Consider the following 20,942-nt stretch of genomic DNA (forward strand, 5'->3'; position numbering starts at 1 on the left):
GTGTGACTTTTATTAGGACTTCGGCAAAGAGAGTCAAGTGTATTGAACACTTGGTAAAGGGACTACTAAGAAACAGAAGTGTATGTATGGACTTGAAGGTTCCTGGCTCTGCTTTGATCACAGACCTTTAAATTTTAAAACGTAGAGGACCTTAGTCCCGTGGTTAATATCATGTACTGAGAAGTCAGACTGCTGTGGTTTACATTTCTGTTTGATTTAGGGCCTTGGACTTACTTAAACCCTGTGTGCCTCTCAGTTTCCTAAACTGTAAGGTTGGGATAAGTGTTTCTGGCTTTATAAGGTTATGAGGTTTTGTGACGTCCATATAAAAGCCCTTAATCAAATAGTAAGAGCTCAAAAAATGTTGGGTGTTACAGTATCTTGAAGTCACATATCTGCGTGTGGTGATGCTTGTTTTGCCCTTTGTGCATGTCTGTTTTTTGCTTACACGGTTTCCTCTTGGATCCTTCGTCCTGTAACATCTTCCTGGTATACATCTATTTCCTCTTTGAAACTTAAATGCTACTTCTTAAGGTTTTTCAAACCACCTCCCAAAGAATTTCTTTAATACATTTGCCTTAACATTTACAATATTGGTTATATGTTCCCATCTTGCAAGGTTAAGGATATTTTTTAGTCACTTTTTTAATACTTCATGCAGTAGTGCCTGGCCTATAAGTTGGTGTGTGGATCAGGGTTCTTCAGAGAAAGGGAACCAAAAGTGTGTGTGTGTGTGTGGAGAGAGAGAGAGAAGGGTGAGGGAGGGAGAGAGGGGGAGAATTTATTTTAAGGAATTGGCTTATGTGATTGTAGGAGCTGACAATTCCAAACTCTGCAGGGCAGGCCAGCAGGCTGGAGAGCCAGGGAAGAGTTGATGTTGCAGCTTGAGTTCAGAGGCATTTGAGGCTGAATTCCCTCTTCCTCAGGAGACCTTAGTCTTTTTTTCTTAAGGGTTTCCACTGATTGGTTGAGGTCCACCCACATTATGGAGGATAATCCTAAAGTTTACTGACTTAAACAGTAGTCTGATCTGAAAAATACCTTCACAGCAACATCTAGACTGATATTTTCCCAAATATCTAGGTACCATGGTCTAGCCATGTTACTTACCACTTAAACTTAACCATCACAGTTAAGACTGAATTGAATCTAGTAGGAGAGAGAGAAACAAAAGTAGCTATGATTAAAAAAAAAAAAAAAAACTGGATTACAAAAATGTCAAATAAGGAATATGACAATAAAAAGATTAAATTCCTGCAATTCAGACATGGCTTGGGAGCCTGTAATCCTTGGATAATCCAAGCCACTGTGTCTATCCCTGATTACATACTCAGTTAGACTGAAAAAAATAGTGATAGCCAGTCCCAAGATCTTAGGAATAAAATGAGCTCAGAGATCATGTGTGTACTGGAGTGTACAAAAATAGATGCCACATCTGTGGTTCAGCTTTATTCCTTCTCTGTCAAGTTTTCTTAAAAACAGCTTCAAGGAAGAGGTGGACAGCTTTATCGCAGGCTCAACATCTTTAACTTCAAACCTGAAGTGCCAAAGGGACCATGCTGCCATCTTGTGGTGCTCTGTTCCCGAGTCCACAGTTCTGGCTTTTGTGCCTCAATTCATTTGGCGAAGTTTGGCCCAAGTGTTTTCAACTACAGTTTTTTTTGGTAAGTCGGGATTTTCTGTGTAGTCTGAACATTTATTTAAACAGTGAGATGTTTGAAAGTGATCTGTGAAACATTTGATGAGGTTTAAAACTACATTTTTCTAACTTTTTGCGTCTTTTAGTTTGATATTGGGCTTGAGGTTTTTTCATTTTTTTTTTTTTCCTTCTCCAATCAAGTAATCTGTCATCATCACTCATGTTCAGAATCCTGTTCTAAGAAAAATATTCCAGGCCAAAGATCTTGCTGTGGTCAAAGGCCCCAGGAGTTCCGTGCTTTTATTCACCTGACCCTCCATATTGGGCCTCTGCTGATAGGATCTGGGGTGAGCATCTGACCCAAGGGCAGCCAGTCCACGGGCCAAGTGGTGAAAAATTAGTTTGGCAGGAAAAACTCTGCCTAGATGGAAGCATAGAGAGTCTCCTTGGCTTAGTCAGTTACTGTCTTGGGACTGTGTATGAGAATATGCACTCGGACAGAATCAGTCTTTTGGTAATTGAGGGAGAAATGAGAAGACACACAGAAGCAGACAGCACAGCTGAGTGTTAAGTGGGGGGAGTAGGGATCCATGAACTTCTACTTCTGAAAGGGGACAAGGTCATAGACCCCTCAGAATGTCTTGGATCCCGAGCAGTTTTCCTGTATAAGGCTCTGTGTGACCTGGGGGCTGGGCTTTTCTTAGGTTTCTGTGGGATTTGATTCCTGGGCCAAGATTCCTGTTTTCCACGGATATTTTATAGTATCACCCTCCCATCCCCTTCTTCCCCCATTTATGAGATAACCTTAACAATTCTCTATTTAATGCAACTTTAAGCATCTAATGTCATTGTCTTTCAGGTTGCTCTAGCATGTTACATTTTTCAAGTGTTTTATTATCTCATTATCTCATTTAATAATAAGGATGCTACTGAGGGGATTGTGTGTTTCCATGCCTGCTAATCCAGGAATTTAAGGAAGAAGACGACACTCACCAGCACCCAAGTGCAGCCTTGCTGGCAGCCATACTCTTGTTCCCATTGCTTGCTGGGGTTTTTCCCTGATTTCGTCCAGTTTCTTTTCTTAGAGTATTTTCATCTCTGGCTGCATTTCTAATACCAGATCTCCTTTCAGCTCATTCCCAAGCCTAAAATTCAGAGCCCCAGCTCTGTTGAGCATCTGTTACATGCCAGGTGCCTTATACATGTCATCTCATAACAGCAACCTTAGGAGTTACCACCCTAACACCACAGCCTTATCACCATTTTATAGGTGAGGGCGTATTACAGATGAGGACAACTGAGACACGTTGAATCTGAGTGACTGCCCAGATCACACAGCTGCAAGTCGGGGAACTGGATTTGATTTTGGGGAAAACTCGAAGCTATCACATTGCTGAGGAATTTTCTTGGGTTGGAGACCTTAGGAACAGAGGTAAGAATAGGCTTAGGAGTCTTATTTTAAATCTTTTGCTAAAAGTCTACAATGGTAGGGAATTATGTGGATACACTATTTCATCTGCCTATTTTTTTAATCCAGTCATAATATTGGAAGAACAGAAGTGGAGGAGACATGAGTGTCCCTGTTGGTAGAGAGCCTAGTGTGAAGAATGCACAGAAGTCGTCTTTGATTTTCCTGCAAGGCTGTTTTAATTCTAGGCTGCTGGTGAAGCTCCACATTTCTCCAACAGAAACAAGCAACAGCGGGACTGAACCTGGGTGGGATGTGGTTCATGAGCCTTTCCTGCTGCTGTTGCAGTAGACAGAAGAAAGACGAAGCTTCTGGGAGAAGTGAACTACCCCAGAAGGGCCAGGACATTCCCCTTACGGCTGTTTTGAGCAGTCTCACCCTCACCCCTACCTCGAGAAAGCTGTCATGGACGTTGCCTTGATGGGCCTGCCTTTCTGGGTCCTCAGCCTACCACTCAGCTCCATCTCTTCTGCACCTTTATAGCTTTGAGGGAAGAACACAGCTAGACTGAGAAGCCAGGTTTTCTTACTGGAGAGCCCTAAGCAATGCAGTTTCCTTAGGATAAACGTGCAGGATCCCTGAGACTCTTCCAGCGTTAGCTTTATGAGACACCTTGCATCCGTGGCTCTCAAGGAGTGTTGATGTCTGGGCTCTTGTTTTCACCCAACAGTGGCGCCAGTCCACCTGCTTGGTGCAGTGGCAGCATCCAAGCAAGAGCGCTCATCTCTGATGAGATGTTTCTAGCCTTTAACTGCCTCACAGCCTGGGCCTCGGAAGGATCCTAAGATTTGTGAGTTTACCCTCTCACAATGGGGGAGTGGGGAAGGGGTTGCTTCTGAATGAGGGCAGATGCTCCTCTCCTGTTGGGACTGAAAGAACAATGGCAAGGGGAGAGGCACACAGGAGTTGCCATGTCTCCCTGTGGTCCTTCCTGAAACCCTTCTCTCCCGAGGGAGGTGTCATTCTGAGCAGCAGCTCTTGCCACCTGACAAGTCAGACCTGTTACAAAATATACAGACTGGCCTTTAAAGCAGGCTGTCACACCTGCCCTGATCTTTGTTCTGGGCTCCTCTTGTCGCCATGAGAGTATGTCTCACACATGTCTAACTCAAGGTACCACCGCTGACCAAGGGCCCCATCTACAGTGCTCTGAGACCTGCCTGCATTTGACTGAGGCACATTTCCCATAGGCTGCTCCCAGCCAGTGGTCTGCACCTGGGAGATGTGGGACTTCTCTGATGTCCACTTTGGCTCACGGACTCCCCATTGGCTTTGATGAAACTCTGAACAGCAGTTCAGGATGCTTCCCCCAAACCTTCCTTTTCTTCTTTTCCAGTGTTTTGTTTTGTTTTGTTTTTAGGTGGGGGTTGGAGGTAATTAGGTTTTTTTATTTAATTATTTTTTAAATGGAGGTACTAGGGATTGAACTCAGGGCCTCGTGCATGCTAGGCATGCACTCTACCAGTGAGCTATACCTTCCCCCTCTCCTTTTCTTCTTCACTCCAGCAGACAGTACAGGAAAGAATAAGGATGTTGAGGAAAGTGGGCATGCTGGGAGGGCTCCTATTATGTAAGCCTGAAGAGGATGCATCCCGTGAGAGGACACACCAGTCACCAAGCTGTCAAAATGCCCTGATGAGAGGGGTACCAACATCACTAAGAAGTCCTGCAGGCCAGGGGTGAAGGAAGGAGAGGCGGTTACAGACTGGACTTACCAGTATCTGCGGGGATGACAGAGTCCAAGAGGTGGCATTTACCTGCCAGAAACGAGGAGGCCCTAATTACCTTACTCATCAAAAGGCAAGAGTTGAGGGCAGGCAGGGGGCTTTACCAGCAGGGGGTTGTGGAAATGGTTCCAGGGGCATGGTGTCGATTTTGCACCTAGGGGCAAAAATCAGACAGTTGACAAGGTTGCTGTTTAGCATCTATAATGGGTCAGGCAACTTTTTAGGTAAAAGGCAGGATAGTAATTATTTTAGGTTTTGTAGGTCACATGCTCTCTGTCACAGCTGCTCACCTCAGCTGTTGTGGCACAAAAGTGGCCATAAACAATGTGTAAACAAATGAATGTAGCTATCTTTTAGTAAAATTTTATTTACAAAGACAAGTGGCTGCCTGGATTTGGCCCATGGGGCCATGCTTGCTGACCTTTTATCTATTAAAAAAACAAAACAAAACAAATTTGGAGCAAGAGGCTGAGGGCAGTCACTTTAATAAAATGTCATGATCTCTTGCTCAGTTCCCAGACTTGAGTCAATTGTCAGATCTAGAACCCAAAGAAGAAGTGTCTAGAGAAGGGACCCTGTGACATTATGGCAAGTACATACCATGACAATTCCTTGTCTTTCCTCAAAGAACTCTATGGCCATTTACTTGAGTGACAATTCACTAGGACTATTGGGCAAAGGTTCTGAGTTGACACTTATACTTGGAGACCCAAAGGAGTGTCCTGGCCCTTCTGTTGGATTGGGGGCCTATGAGGACCAGGTGAAAAATGAGGTTCTGGAAAAAATGCAGCTCACAATGAGCCCACTGGATCCACAGACCCATGCAGTGGTCACACTACCTTTTCCCACCACTGACCCTTCCAACACCATGGGGGTCAGCTGGCAGGGCTGCCTACACTGGGCTTGGACCTGTTGCAACAGTCTTTCCTGCTCCAGCCCCGCTGAACGCTGGCAGCTTCTGTGTCACTCAGTACCTGGGTCAAAGAAACATCCCCAGAGAACACAAAGAGGTCTGCTTGCTTTTTTGTGACAGGGTTGTAAGATGCAGTGCTTTTGTCTTCTACTTTAGAAGGGCCTATCCCCAGAAAATGACTGGACTTCTAAAACTGTCACTGAAATGGCCTGCTTCTGACTCTCCATAGGGTTTATTTCCCTATGGAAAGAAGCACAAGCATCGTATTGAGGACTGTGGCTGACTAGCCCCGTCTTGCTTGTCCTGTCCAATCAGCAAGGTCATCAGTGTAACGGATCAGTGTGATATTCTCCCAGATACCAAGGAGGTCCAGATCTCTCAGATGACAGTATGATAGGAGGTGGGAGAGTTAACAGAACCCTGAGGCAAACTGGAAGTGAGTACTGTCTGTTTTTCCTGCCTACAGAGCCTCAGCCAGCACTTCTTTCTGGAGGCTTAACGAATGTCCAATCCACAGGTATGGAATCCCTTGTAGCAGAGCAGCCCACCAGGGACTCTAACTTCAAATGGAGGGTGTGTGGGAGCGGGTCATGAGCGAGGATCCTCTGGTGCTACGTACCACACCACCCAGAGCTCACTGGCCGTATGGGTTGTTGAGAGGACCTTCTAAAAGCACAACTGATGAACTGGCTCTGAGAAATCTCTCTGAAAGCATGGAGTGCCATCCTTCAGAACCTGGGGTATTTCTTAAATGAGAGACCTGTATGGTGCTGTGTCCTCAGTAGGAAGGATACAAGGGCCTGGAAACCAATGGTAGAAGCAGGAATGGCCTTGTTTCCTGTCATTCCTAATGACCCACTGTGGGGTTTTGTGCCACCTTTCCCTGCACCTCTGGGCTCTGCATGGTTGGAGTTACTGGCCCCCAAAGGGAACACATTCTTGCCCACGGGCACAGTAAAGGTCCTGTTGAACTATAAGGTAAAGCTGCTGATGGGACACTTCGAACTTTTTGTGTCCAGGGAGCAGCAGGCCAGAGAGGAGTTGCCATGCTAGCAGGTGTAACCGACCCTGATTACCTGGAGGAAGGCTGCTTCTACACAGTGGAGCAGGGAGGACTATGAGTGAGACTCCAGTGATTAAGGTGGGCACCTCCTGAACCCTCTTGCCCTGTTATAACTGTGAATAGATGCCTACAGCAACTCGGCCTGAGGAGGGGGTGATTATCAAGGACCCCTCAGGAATAAAGGTTTGGGTCACAGCGCCAGGTCAGCCACTGAGAGCTGCCAAGATGAGAGCTGAGGCCGAAGGGAGTTAGAATGGGCGGTGGTGGGGGAGAGGGGAGACGTGAGTGCAGACTGTGGCCTTGGGCTCAGCTGTAGTGGTCTCGGCAGCCTGTAACTTATCCAGTGACTCCCTCTTCTGAGTCGGCCGCAGGAGGGAAGGCCCACAGGCCCCTGAGGAGCTGCTCCCTGCCCCTGTGTGGAGAAGTAGGTCTACATGGTGCAAGGGGTGACTGTGGTGGACAGGAGACCGTGGCTCCCAGCCCCCAGCATGCGGGGTCTGCTCAGAACCTTTCCTAACTTTGAATCTGATTCCACACCCACCCAGCCAGCAGCACATCTCTTGTGATTCTCTCCTGCCTGCATCCTTCACATCCAAACCAGGGTTTCTTTACTGGGTTGGGGAGAGTAGTGGGACTAGGAGGTGGGGTGGGGAATTTTGGAAATATATGGGGGTGTTTATTTATCAAAAGGATTGGGATAATAATCTATTGGCACTTAGAGGGTGGGAGCCAGCAGTGCTGACATCCTGTGCTGTGTGGATAGTGCCATATACAATTAACTGTCCTGAGTCCTGTGTAATTTTTGGTGTCCCCTTTTTGCCCCCAACATTTAAGTCTGCAAAAAAAAAAAAAAAAGTGGGTTGACTGAAACACATAGAGGACGAAGAACCGAGGGGATAGTGGAGGTGGTGCCTGCAATCCTGGTCTTCTGACCATAGCGTCTGAGTCTACAGCCCGAGAGAACCCAGTAGTAGCAGGGGAGGTGGTACACATGACTCTGGCCTCCTGCCCTCAGCAGTGCCTGCAGCCACAAGCAGCAGCAGTGGGATCTGGGACTCCAGCTCCCTGCTTTACCACCTGCAGTGTTGGACCCTGTGAACTTGACAACACTGGATATGGCAGAGGTACTTGCACGACCCCAGCTCCCCCCTCTCCCAATGGTGACAGAGCCTGTGGCTCAGGGGATCCTGGACGCAACAGAAGAGTCCACCATCCCAGTGCACCGGTCAGCCACACCAGCAACACTGGCAGAAGCAAGGCACCAATGAACTCAGAGGCTCAAGAAGTGATAAGGAGGATGTGGGCCACAGAGGTGGTAGAGGGTGGAAGTACTTATTCTCAAATATAACGAGGCAGTGCAAGGAATAGAAACCAAAAACTTGTGCTATAGCACCACCTACTGGAAAACAAAAGAAAGGCCTCTAATCTCTAACCTGTTGAATTGTTAGAATCAAGCAGAAAAGGTGTTGGCTACTTCAAATACACCCACAGAGAAATAATTCAGGGAGCACCATGAAGAACCACAGTAACACCATACCACAGAAGGAAAATGGCAGTTACCCAGAAACCAAACTTAAAGTCATAGAATGTTGTAATCTAACTGCTAGAATTCAAAATAGCTGTTATGAAGAAACTCAATGAACTATAATAAAACTCAGGCAGTTCAGTGAGCTCAGGAATAAAATTAATGAACAGAAGAAATACTTCAACAAAGAGACTGAAACGCTGAAAGAGAACCAAACAAATCTGGAGCTGAATAGCTCAATGAGATGAAGAATGCATTAGAAAGCATTGGAAATAGAGCAGACATATGGAAGAGAGAATTAGTGACTTTGAAGATGGAAACCTAGAAATGATACTAGTAGAAGAGGAAAGGGAAATGAAATATTTAAAAATGAGGACTTTCTGTGAGAGCTATCTGACTCTTTTAGGAAGAGAAATACTAGGGTAATGTGTCTCTCAGAAAGAAAAGAGAGTGAGAAGGGAGCAGAGAACTTATTTAAAGAAATAATAGCTGAGAACTTCCCAAACCTGGGGAAGGAACTGGATATACAAGCCCATGAAGCTAAGAGAATACCTAATTACCTAAATGCAAAAAGATCTTCTTCAAGACACATTATATGAAAATGGTCAAAAGTCAGTGACAAAGAACAAATTTTAAAGGGAACCAGGGAAAAAAGGATGGTAACCTACAATGGAACCCCATTAGGCTATCAGCACATTTCTCAGCAGAAACTCTACAGGCCAGGAAGGAGTGGAGTGACATAATTAAAATACTGAGAGATTAAAACTGTCATCCAGGAATACTCTATCCAGCAAAGTTATTCAGATATAAAGGAGAAATGCACACTTTCCCAGACAGACAAAAGCTGAGGGAGTTCATTGCCGGTAGACCTTCCTTACAAGAAATGTTGAAAGGAGCTCTTCTACTGGAAACAAAAAGGCAAAAGTACAGAAAACTTCGAGCAAGGTGATAAGTAGACAACCAGAAAATTGCAACTCTCAATCAGAATTTATTATGGCATAAAGGTTAAGGGGGGAGGAAGCAGGAAAAAAAGAACTACAGCTACTTCAATTTTATAACAAACTCACAACATAAAGAGAGAATTTGAGACAACAAAAATAAAAAAGGGGAAGAGGAAAAGGATGGAACTCATATGGGTAAATGAAGATAAGATGCTATCAGCAGAAAAAGGACTATTTTACCCAAGAAACACTTTATACAAACCTCATAGTGACCACAGAACAAAAATCTAGAGCAGAGACATGAAACATAAAAAAAAGAGGAAACTGAGAAAAATATCATAGAAAACCACCAAACTTAAATGGCAGACAGAAACACAAGGAAAAAGAAACCAGAATGAAGCAACCAGAAAACAAAAGATAAAATGGCAGTACTAAGTCTTCATCTATCAATAATCATCCTAAATGTAAATGGACTGAATTCAGAAATCAAAAGACACAGAGTGTCTGGATGGATTAAAAAACAAGATTCAACTATATACTGTCTCTAGGAGACACACCTCAGCTCTTAGGACGAACATAAGGTAAAAATGAAGGAATAGTAGATGATACTCCACGCAAATAGCAGCCAAAAGAAAGTAGGTGTATTCATACTCATATTAGACAAAATAGACTTCAAGGCAAAAAAGCTAAGTGACAAAAATAGGATAAAATGATAAAGGGGAAATTCATCAAGGAGACATAACAGTGATTAATATATATGCATCTAACATAGGAGCACCAAAATATATAAAACAATTATTATCAGACCTAAAGGGAGAAATTGACAATAACACAATAATGGTAAAGGAGTTTAGCCCCCCATTTATATCAATGGATAGGTCGTCCAGACAGAAAGTCAACAAGAAAACAGTGGCCTTAAATGATATATTGGACCAGTTGGATTTGATAGATTTGTACAGAACATTCCATCCACATGCAACAGAATACAGATTCTTCTGGAGTGTGCATGGATCTTTCTCAAGGATAGCCCATACGCTGGTACACAAAACAAGTCTCAAAAAATTTAATAAGACTGAAATTATATCAAGCATCTTATGATCACAATGGTATGAAACTAGAAATCAACTACAAGAATAAAACTGGAAAAAATCACAAATATGTGGGGACTGAACAACATGCTCCTGAACAACTATTGGGTCAATGAAGAAATCGAAGGAGAAATCAAAAATTACTTGAAGACAAATGAAAATGAAAATATGACATACCAAAATCTATAGGATATAGCAAAAGTGGCACTAAGAGAAGTTTTTTAGCAATAAAGGCCTACCTCAAGAAACAAGAAAAGTCTCAAATAAACATTCCAACCTTATACCTAAAGGAACTAGAAAAAGAACAAATGAAGCCCAAAGTTAGTGGAAAGAAGGAAATAATAAAGGTCAGAGCAGAAGTAAATGAAATAGAGACTAAAAAGACAATAGAAAAGCTCAATGGAGCTAAGAGCTGATTCTTCGAAAGATAAACAAAATTGACAAAACTTTAGCTACACACACTAAGAAAAAGAGGGAAGGCTCTGATAAATAAAATCAGAAACTAGAAGGGAGAAATAACAATGGATACCACAGAAATATGAAGGAGTATAAAATACTATTATGAACAGCTATATGCCAACAAATTGGACAACCTAGAAGAAATGGACAATTATTTAGAATCATACAACCTTCCAAGACTGAATCATGAAGACATAAAAAATCTGAATAGACTAGTAACTAGTACAGAGATTGAAATGATCAAAAAGTTCTCACAAGGCAGGAGGGTATAGCTCAAGTTGTAGAGTGGATGCTTAGCATCCACAAGGTCCTGGATTCAATCCCTGGTACCTCCTCTAAAAATAATAGAACTAATTGCCTACCCCTACCAAAAAAAAAAAAAATCTTAATAAAGGTTTTGTATTTCTTAAAAAAAAAAAGAAAAAGAGCTCCCACAAAACAAAAGTCTGGGACCATATGGCATCATAGGTGAATTCTACCAAACATTCAAAGATTAAGTATTCTCAAACTATTCCAAAAAATTGAAGAAGAGGGAATGCTTCCTAGCTCATTTTATGAGGCCAATATCACCCTGATATCAAAACCAGACAAATATGATACACACACACACAAATCACCTGATGATATTCAACATTCACTTATGATAAGAACTCTCAATAAAGTGGGTATAGAAGGAATGTACCTCAACATAATGAAGACCATATATGACAGACTCACAGCTAACATCATACTCAATGGTGAAACACTGAAAGCTATACCTCTAAAATCAGGAGCAAGACAAGGATGCCTACTTTTGCCACTCTATTCAAGATAGTATTGGAAGTCCTAGCCAGAGCAGTTAGCCAAGAAAAAGAAGTAAATTTATCGCTATTTGTAGATGACATGATTTAATATATAGAAAACTCAAAAGATTCCACCAAAAAACTATTAGAAATGATAAAGTTGCAGGATACAAAAATCTGTTGTGTTTCTATATGCTAACAATGAGCTAGCAAAGAGAAATTAATAAACAATCCCATTTATAATCACAACAAAAAGAATAAAATACCTAGGAATAAATTTAACCAAGGAGGTGAAACTACAAGATGTTGTTGAAAGAAATTGAAGAAGACACAAATAAATGGAAAAATATTCCATGCTCATGAATTGGAAGAACTAACATTGTTAAAATGTCCATGTTACCTAAAGCAATTTACAGATTCAGTGCAATCCCTATCAAAATCCCAAGGACTTTTTCACAGTAGCAGAATAAAAAGTGCTAAAATTTGTATAGAACTACATAAAAGATCCTGAAAAGCCAAAGCAATTCTGAGGAAAAAAGAGCAAAGCCAAAGGTATCACATTCCCTGATTTCAAACTGTATTACAAAGCTGCAGTACCAAAATAGCATGATACTGACAGAAAAACAGATACATAGATCAATGGAACAGAATTGAGAGCCAAGAATTAAGCCCACACACATACAGACAATTAATATATGAAAAAGGAGCAAAGAACATACAATGGAGAAAGGATAACTTCTTCAATAAATGGTGTTGAGATAACTGGACAGCCACATGCAAGAAAGAAAAGAAAAGAAAAGGAAAGAAAGAAGGAAGAAAGGAGGGAGGAAGTAAGGAAAGAAGGAAGGAAGGAAAGAAAGGAAGAAAGAAAATAAGAAAAAGAAAGAAGAGAGAGAGAAAAGAGAATAGAAGAAAGAAAAGAAAGAAAGAAACTAGAGCACTATCTCACACCATATACAAAAATCAACTCAAAATGGATTAAAGACAAGTAAGACCTGAAACCATAGAACTATAGGAAAACAGGCAGTATGCTCTTTGACATCGTCTTAGCGTATCTTTCTAGACATGTCTTTTCAGGCAAGGGGAAAAAAAGCAAAAATAAACAAATGGGACTTCATCAAACTAAAAAGGTTCTGCACAGCAAAGGAAACATCAACAAAATGAAAAGAAAACCTACTGAATGGGAGAGGATATTTTCAAATAATATATCCTATAAAAGGTCAATATTCAAAATATGTAAACAATTTGTGCAACTCAACAACAATAAAAAAAAAAAAACCTGATTAAAAAATGGGCAGAGGACCTAAAGAAACATTTTCCAAAGAAGACATACAGATGGCAAGAAGGCACATGAAAAGATGTTAACCATCACAAATTATTAGGAAAACATGAATTAAAACCACTATGAGATATTACCTCATGCCTTTTAGGAAGCTAATATGAAAGAGACATGAAATAAGTATTGGCAAAGATGTGGAGAAAAGGAAACCCTTGTGAACTACTGGTGGGACTGTAAATTGGAGTAGCCCAATGGAAAACAGTATGGATGTTCCTCAAAAAATTAAGAATAGAACTACCATGTGATCCAGTTATCCCACTTCTGTGTATTTATCCAAAGAACATGAAAACATTAATTTGAAAAGATATATGCACCCCTATGTTCATCGCGGCATTATTTACAACAGCCAGATATGGAAACAACCTAAAGTGCTCATGAACAGATGAATGGATAAAGAGGGATATATATATATATATATAAAACGCTATGCTACTCAGCCATAAAAAACTATGAAATCTTGCCATTTGTGACTACATGGATGGACCTTGAAGGTATTATGCTAAGTGAAATAAGTCAGATGGAGAAAGACAAATACTGTATGATTTCACTCATATGTGGAATATAAAAAACAAAATAAATAAGCAAATCAAACAAAAACACTCAAATACAGAGAACAGAGTAGTGGTTACCAGAGGAGAAAGGGTTAGAGGGAGGGCAAAATGGGTAACGAGAACCAAATGTATGCTGACAAATGGAAACTAAATTTTTGGTGGTAAGCACTCTGTAGGGGAATATAGCAGTAGAAATGAAACATATAATGTCATAAACCAACGTTACCTCAATAAAAAATAAATCTACAACAAAAACAAGATCAGGGGGAGGACCCAGAAGTTCATAGACAACTTTATTAGGTTGCTTTCCTGAGCTCTTACCCTCTATGATTGCCTCAGTAAACTTTTGGTTTGTTAGAGTTACTCTTTAAAAACAAAAGACTGTTGACTGAAACAAAAAAATAAAAAAAAATCATTATTCACAAAATGAAATCAGTGAAAAAGAAACGTTAACAATTACATGTTAAAGGGACTTTTTAAAGGAAAGGTTCTAACTCACCTCTGAAGTTATTAACGTTTAAAATTGCAGTAAGACTTTTAGGACACCTTGTATATATTACAAAAAGGCTCTAGATCTGATGTTGTGGAGAACCACCAGCCTACACTTCGCACCTACTTAGAGCATCCAACTGAAAACGTCTGGTCATAAAAGTAGTACTACACGGAGCTGCTCCTGGCCTCCGCCCTGAGGGAAGAGTACTGCTCCAGCGCTGACTGAGACAGTTTGGGGGCTTCTCTGAGCCTCATCAGATAAGGGCTACCTTATCTGTGAAATGAGCACGGAACAGCTGTCTCGATGGTGTGGGGAACCAGATGAGAAGCACAGGGCGCTTGGACGACCCGACGCAAACCGCCAGGGCCCCTATCCACAGCACCACCTTCACCTTCGTCCCTCCCAGTTACGCAACAGTGTAGGCACCCGGGATGAGGGGAGCGACAGGTGGCCTCCGTGCCCTCCGCCGTCTCTCCGAGAGCGGCGGGCCGCACTCCAGGGTGCGCAGGGGGTAGGGGCGACTGTGCCCGGCAGGCAGCGCCCGGGGCCCGCTGGGCCCGCGTCCCTGGCGTCCGCTGCGCGCGCTCAAAGCCCGAGTATTTTCTGCCCTTGGCCTTGGTGCCGGGGCTGCGGCGCCGGGCGGGGCAGCGGCGTGACTTTTCCGGAACTTTCCGGGGGGGTGGGGTGGGGAGGACTTGCTCTCCCCGCCTCCAGCCTCCGCCCGGCGGCCGGGCGGGGCCCCAGCCGAGGCCGTGAACCCGTGGAGGGAGCAGTAGTTTTTGCTGCGCCAACACTGTGGCCGGAGGTTCTGCGCACCTCTGGGTAAGAAGCATCCCGCGGCCGATCTCGGGCCCTTGCCCAGGGGAGGGGGACCGGGTGAGGACAGAGATCACCCCTGAGGCTGGTTGTTGGCCCACCTCTGTCCCAGCAGCCGGGACTGCGCGGCCCCTGTGCGTCCCGTTCCATCCCGCTTCACACTTTCCTTCCCCACTCCGGCATCCTCAGCTCTTTGCTGCCTTTGCTGGAACCCGGGTCCCGGGACTCCTGCTTCCTTCTCAGAGTGTGCAAGGCCTCAGGGTCCTGGAGAGCCCGACCTGCGAGGGGCATTAAAAACCGAAGAATCCGTTGTCTTGTGTATGGGAATTTCTTGATACCTTAGTGTGTGGGAATATATGGCGCTTTCCACTTGTTTACTGTGTCACGCAAAACGGTTCCCAGAGCGCAGTTGGGTGCTCAGCCCCTGCCAGTGGGAGGTGACGTCTGCCCACAGCGGGGCACATTCATCCACCCACGCAGCTTGTGAGACCGAGAGGTGCTCAACTTTAGCTGAACCAGCAGAGGAGAGCATTTAGGGCACATGATGAACAGGAAGTGGTGGAAGGGTAGAAAGGGTCTTCTGCTGGAATTGGGGTCCTCTTTCCTCTTCGTTTCTCTCTTTTAATTATAAAAATCCCAATCTAGCTTCTTACTCAAAGACAGAGCGAGCAGAGCCTCTGGCTTTGCCTGGGCTGCCCATTGCTGTAGGATTCTGACCCGTTTTTTGTGCCATGTACTCCTTTGGCAGTGCTGTGAAGACTAAGGACCCCTTCTCAGTACAATGCTGTTAAAGGTGTAAAATAAAAGGCAGAGTATTATAAAGGAAACCAACTCCAAAACACTTGTCAACATATTGAAAGAATTTATGATGTAATTTTTGGGCCTTCAAAAAAAACGAATGCTGATGGGGATGGTATAGTTTAGGGGTAGAGTGCATGCTTAGCATGCACAAGGTCCTGGGTTCAATCCCCAGTACCTCCTCTGAAGTAAGTAAATAAACCTAATTACCTCCACTTTTTTTTTTTTTTTTTTTGAGAAAAGGAATGCAACAACAGGATCTAGCAGTGGATCTACATTTTGAAGTAGTAATGAATATAAATAGCATTTCCAGATTTAGGAAATACCTGTAATATAAGAAAGTATCTATGATTTCTTTTTGTGACAAAGTCCTAGGTACTGCTAGTACTGCTGGGGTTTATTGCCTGTGTATGTAATTGAAGAGAGTGCTAAATTTCACCTAGAGATTAGTGAAAATAAAGAAGAAAAGTTTTACTTTACATCCAAGTTCATGATTGAGTGGAAAGGGTACTGCCCAGGAAGTCAGGTCACATGGCTTCTGATCTTGACACTTCCATTTACTAGCAGTGTGACCTCGTCTTTTGAACTTCTAGTTTCACTTCATCATTGTACTGTGGAGATAATTGTGCCTTCCCACGTATTTCCAGTGTCTGGCACTGCACCTGGCACAGAGGGATGAAATATTACTTCACCCAAGAGACTGCTAGCGGTTTGCCATATGACTTAAAATTTGGGCTTCTTTTTTCCTACTGGCTGAACAATGTATAAGCACATCTGGAACTAGATTGCTTGAAAGGTCAGTCAAGGCCCATGGATCTGTGTGTGTATAGATGTGTGGCTGGTGTTCTGCCAGAGAAAACAAAATTGTGTTGATAGGAAACCATGATTCCTTTCCCGAACAGTTTCTCCTGCATCTTGCCTGTGTCTAGGCTTGTTAATCTGACGTGATGTAACACAGGAAATGTCTTACAGGGAGTGGCGACAGACCCGTGATGAGGCATTTCTGGACATAATTGCACGTTTCTCTTTCTTCATCTCTTTTCACCTTGCCCTGCCCCACCACCCACTGCATAACTCCTCTCTTACCCTGAAGATTTGGTGAATAGGAGCAGTAGGTAGAAGTTGCTAGAAGCTGCCCAAACTAGACTTGAAGCCAACTAGTTGCTTTTTAATTCCAGCCTTAAAACTCTATGTAGTTCATCAAATGTTGATGGAAATAGGAAGAAGAAAGGTAGATCCAGCTAGCCATCCCTGTGATTTGCTTTGTAAAATTGCTAAATTGAGCAAGAAAGATGGGGAGAGAACTTGGTAAAGAACAGTAAATTTAGAACACACTGGAGCTATCTATGCCCCAGTAACTTGTGGAAGGGCAAATACTGGCATTATGGACTGAATTGTATCCCTTCAAATTCATATGTTGAAGCCCTAATCCTCAAAACCTTAGAATCTGACTATTTGGAGAGAGGGCCAAGGTTAAGTGAGATCATAGGGGTGGGGCCCTAACCCATTATGACTAGTGTCCTTATAAGAAGAGGAAAAGACACCAGGGGTGTGTGCAGAGGCAGGACTGTGCGAGGACATAGCAAGGTGGTGCCCTGCAAGCCAAGGATAGAGGCCTCAGGAGAAACCAAACCTCCTGACGCCTTGATCTTGAACTTCCCGCCTCCAGAACTGTGAGAAAATAAATTCCTGTTGTCTAAGCCACCTAGTCTGTGGTATTTCGTTATGCCAGCCCCATAACTGGTAATATAACTGGGCGTCCTATTCTAAGTCGTGATCTCAAGATGTCCATCACTTTCTCCTAGGACCTCTCTCCCTCTTCTACCCAGGAGACGCCTATACTCTCTTTCTATGGACACTCTTTATAGTCCATGAGATCCTGTCTGAGACCATTAAGGCCTGTTCACCTTCATGATCCTGACTGTTAGGGAAAACAGAACTTGCCATCTTAAGCAGACGACCAGGCCAGCTGCCTGGCCTTGTACAGAGCAGGTCCCTTATAAATGCATGGTGGGTAGTGGGACGACGGTGCTGGTGCTCATCCTTAAGTACCATGGAGCGATTCCTTTCTAGTCATAATGAATTTCCAAGTTTTGACTCTAGCCCAGCCCTCAGGGAGCTTTTATTCTGTACAGCCCTGTCTACAGTAATGGAGAGGACATTTCTATGTCTTTATCTTGTGACCAATCCCTGACTTCTGGAAGGGGGGCTTCAGTAGTGGGGCCTGTGGTGATTTCACCTTGCCATGCTTTCTTTTTGCTTTGGCAACTTGCTCTAAGGCAGCCCATGATGTCTCCATAGGAAAATGATATGTTTTAACAACCATCTTGTTTACAGTCTAGATTGTGAGAGCATCTCAAGGAGCTGCTGTGTTTAAATGTGGTTTTGTGTTTCTGTGAGCTTGTAAATGCTGCTTGAGGTAGGTGAGAGGTCATCCTGTTTTGGGCCACCTAGGTTTGCATGGTCATTGTGAGCCTTTCAAGATGTGGGTGATCAAATCTAAGCTTGCTTTGAGTCATAGAGTAGGAGGGGGCTTTAAAGTCAACTGGACGCATCCACTTACTTTACATTTGTGGAAATGGACTCAAAGTGGTTGTGACTTGCCCACGGCTCCACGATGTCTGTTTCCTCACTTATAAAATGAGGATAGTAATACCAACCTCTCAGGTTGTTGTTAGTACAATGCGTAGCACAATGCCTGTCATCCAGCAAACCTTCAGCTGTTTTTTCCGACGTTTTTATTATGCCTGGGATAGGGCACAGCTGCTGCCCAGTGAATCATGGCCAATCATGGTCCAGGTGTAGGACTCTGGGGACGAGAACGGGAGATATACTTTCCAGTCTGATTATGTTCTAGGCCTGGTTATAAACCTCTGTCAGTCTTTGCTGCAATAATTCAAAGGTCCGACCAATTTAAGGAGTTAGTAGAACAAGTATTCTCATTTGGGTATCTGCTTATGAACTTCCGTTTCCCTTTTGCTCTTATTTAGAGGACCATAGAGTTTTAGAAAAGGAAGGGACCTTTGAAGCTACCCAGTTGAGTCCTTTATTCCATTGATGAAGAAAGTGTGACCTGGAATAGTTAAGGACGAGCCCTACCTGGCACTACCTGGAGTATGGGCCTGGGTCTTCTGACTCCTGACAAGTCCTCAGACGAGGCTTTTGCAGGAGCGGGGAACTGTGTCATTTGGTTAGACGTAGGAGCCTGGCACACCCGCTGCCGTGTCTACTCCTCATGCTGTCCTAACCATTAAAGGATTGAGTTTGGCGTCTCTTCCATCCTGTTCAAACAGTAGATGTATATAACTTGTAATTTAAGAAGCTCTTCTCACTGTGTGAAGACCTCACACCCTGGAGTCCAGGGGACACTATGCTTGACTAATTGGCCAGTCAGTTGTCTCTGTTTATAATGAAACTCCGCTCCTCAGAGTCTTCTTGTATGTGAAACTGAGTGGGGATTCCAGCACTCCTGAGGCTGCTGAGCAATTTTACTGTGATCATTGAATGGGTTCAGGAGACCAAGGTGTAAGCTGGATCCCTGCTGTGTGATGGAAGCCAATTCATTCCACATCGGGCCACGAGGCCTCCCTCTCCAGTGTGCCTTGCTCTGTCTTCTCAGGATGGACACAGACAGGCATATGCAAACGTTGAATAGAAACCTTCAGTACACTTGACTAGAGGCCAACTGTGGATGATGGAGTTGAAGGAGAGCTAAATCGTGATGTTTTAGACACTAGAACGTGAGCGCCCAAGCTCCCACTGGCTAAAGCAGGCGGGGAAACAAGGCACTCTCCCCATAGAATTCGGTCAAAGCCTTTAACTTTCAGTTGAATATTCCAATTGACTGACTTCTTTTTTCCTTTTCTGGAGCCATAATGTGAGAGAATTCTCATTCTGTAAACATAATTTTTGTTTTCTGCTTAGCCGATGTAAGGTTTGGTGCAATTGTCAGCCCCTCCCTCTTATGTGGCTTTCTGGTCATACAATGAGTGTGGGCTAGGGAAACTTGTAGGAAAGGGAGTCACGCCTCATGGACACATTCCCATTAGTAACTCTTAATTAGTAATTCTTTAAAGAACTTGACTACTGTTTGCCCCTAAAGAGTCAGGGAACTAAAGAACCCCAGTGTGGCTCTAATCCCTGAATCACCAGGGAGCTATAGGTGATTGCTTCTGTTTCCTGGATGATTTGCTTCTGGTCCACTCCCACAGTACTGGCTCTGCAGCTTAATATTTAAACAAATATTTGCCACTATAACAGCTCTGGCGATCGAGTTCCAACATGGCCCTGCAGGCCTGAATGAAGATTGCTCCATTTTCTTTGTTTGTTAACAAAACAGTCATCCAGTTCCTGAACATATGCACAATGCCATTACTCCCGGGGAGGCGAGCCAAGAAGAAGGACTCTGCCTGCGTAATCCCTGCAGACGGGCTCATTCTGCTCTCAGAGGGTGTGGTTTCCCTCCCTCTCTCCCTGCTTTGGACCTTTCCTTCACTTTGAGTAACTCCATACTGTTACTTCCACCCTCTCTTCAGTACAGCCACCTGAACAGGGTCCTAGTTCACCATCTTCCTTCTTTATCTCCTATAGCTAATTTGTCACAAAAATTCCTTCAACATGTGTTTTGCATTCACACCTTCACCTCTGTTCTCATCGACTGATCCAGGCCCCCACTGGTGCCTGAATGTCTGAAACAGCCACTTAATGGATCTTCATATTCCTGGTCTCTCCTGTAACAATAGTCAGTTTCTTCTTCATCCCAGGCTCCGCAGTGCTTAGGACAGTGCTTGGCACGTAGTAGACCCGCAAAAAAGCCGAACTCAACTGAATAGCTCTAATTCAGCCTCTCACGCCGCCCCTCTTCCCAGGGAGGGAGGGTCTTCTTCAGTTTCATTGAGAACTTCCAAGGGCTCTCACTGCCTTTTGTGGGGACCACAGCTCACATGCATCCAGGGCTGAGCAGGTGACAAATGATTATCGTGGGCCACGTGGGGCTGGATGAGCTGGAACCTCGTGTGAGGTCTAGCTGGGCAGGGACTGCTCAGCTCCAGCTAAGTGTTGACACATGAGAATGTGGGCTCAGTGTTGTCAGGAAGGCCAACCATCTGGAATTTTTGGGGTGAGATAGCCAAAATTTTTAATGTTGGCACTAATTCAAAATGTAAGCAAAATTTATGAGTTAAACAAAACACTGGTCTGCTCTGGTCTGCATTGTGACCCCAAAATGGGATTACAGTTGTCTAGGGTTAAGCTTCTAAACCGGAATTTTACTTGCATCTGCCCATCCAGTCTTATTTCTCCCTCTTCCCGGTGGACACCAGCGTAGGCTACCTTCCTCCT

The 20,942-nt window shown here is 43.7% G+C and overlaps 1 protein-coding gene across 2 annotated transcripts in view; it reads left to right on the forward strand.

Annotated features, from left to right (window-relative positions):
- The first annotated feature begins 14,491 nt into the window (after nt 1-14,491).
- Nucleotides 14,492-20,942, forward strand: part of SQOR (sulfide quinone oxidoreductase) — a 42,508-nt gene continuing 36,057 nt past the window's right edge. The window contains exon 1 of one of the 2 annotated variants that reach the window (XM_074366056.1): nt 14,492-14,810. The gene's annotated coding sequence lies outside the window, so the exon portion shown is untranslated. The remainder of the gene's footprint in view (nt 14,811-20,942) is intronic. The other variant, XM_010965267.3, reaches the window with a different exon arrangement.

This window comes from Camelus bactrianus, chromosome 6 (genome assembly GCF_048773025.1).
Source record: "Camelus bactrianus isolate YW-2024 breed Bactrian camel chromosome 6, ASM4877302v1, whole genome shotgun sequence".
Lineage (NCBI taxonomy): Eukaryota > Metazoa > Chordata > Mammalia > Artiodactyla > Camelidae > Camelus > Camelus bactrianus.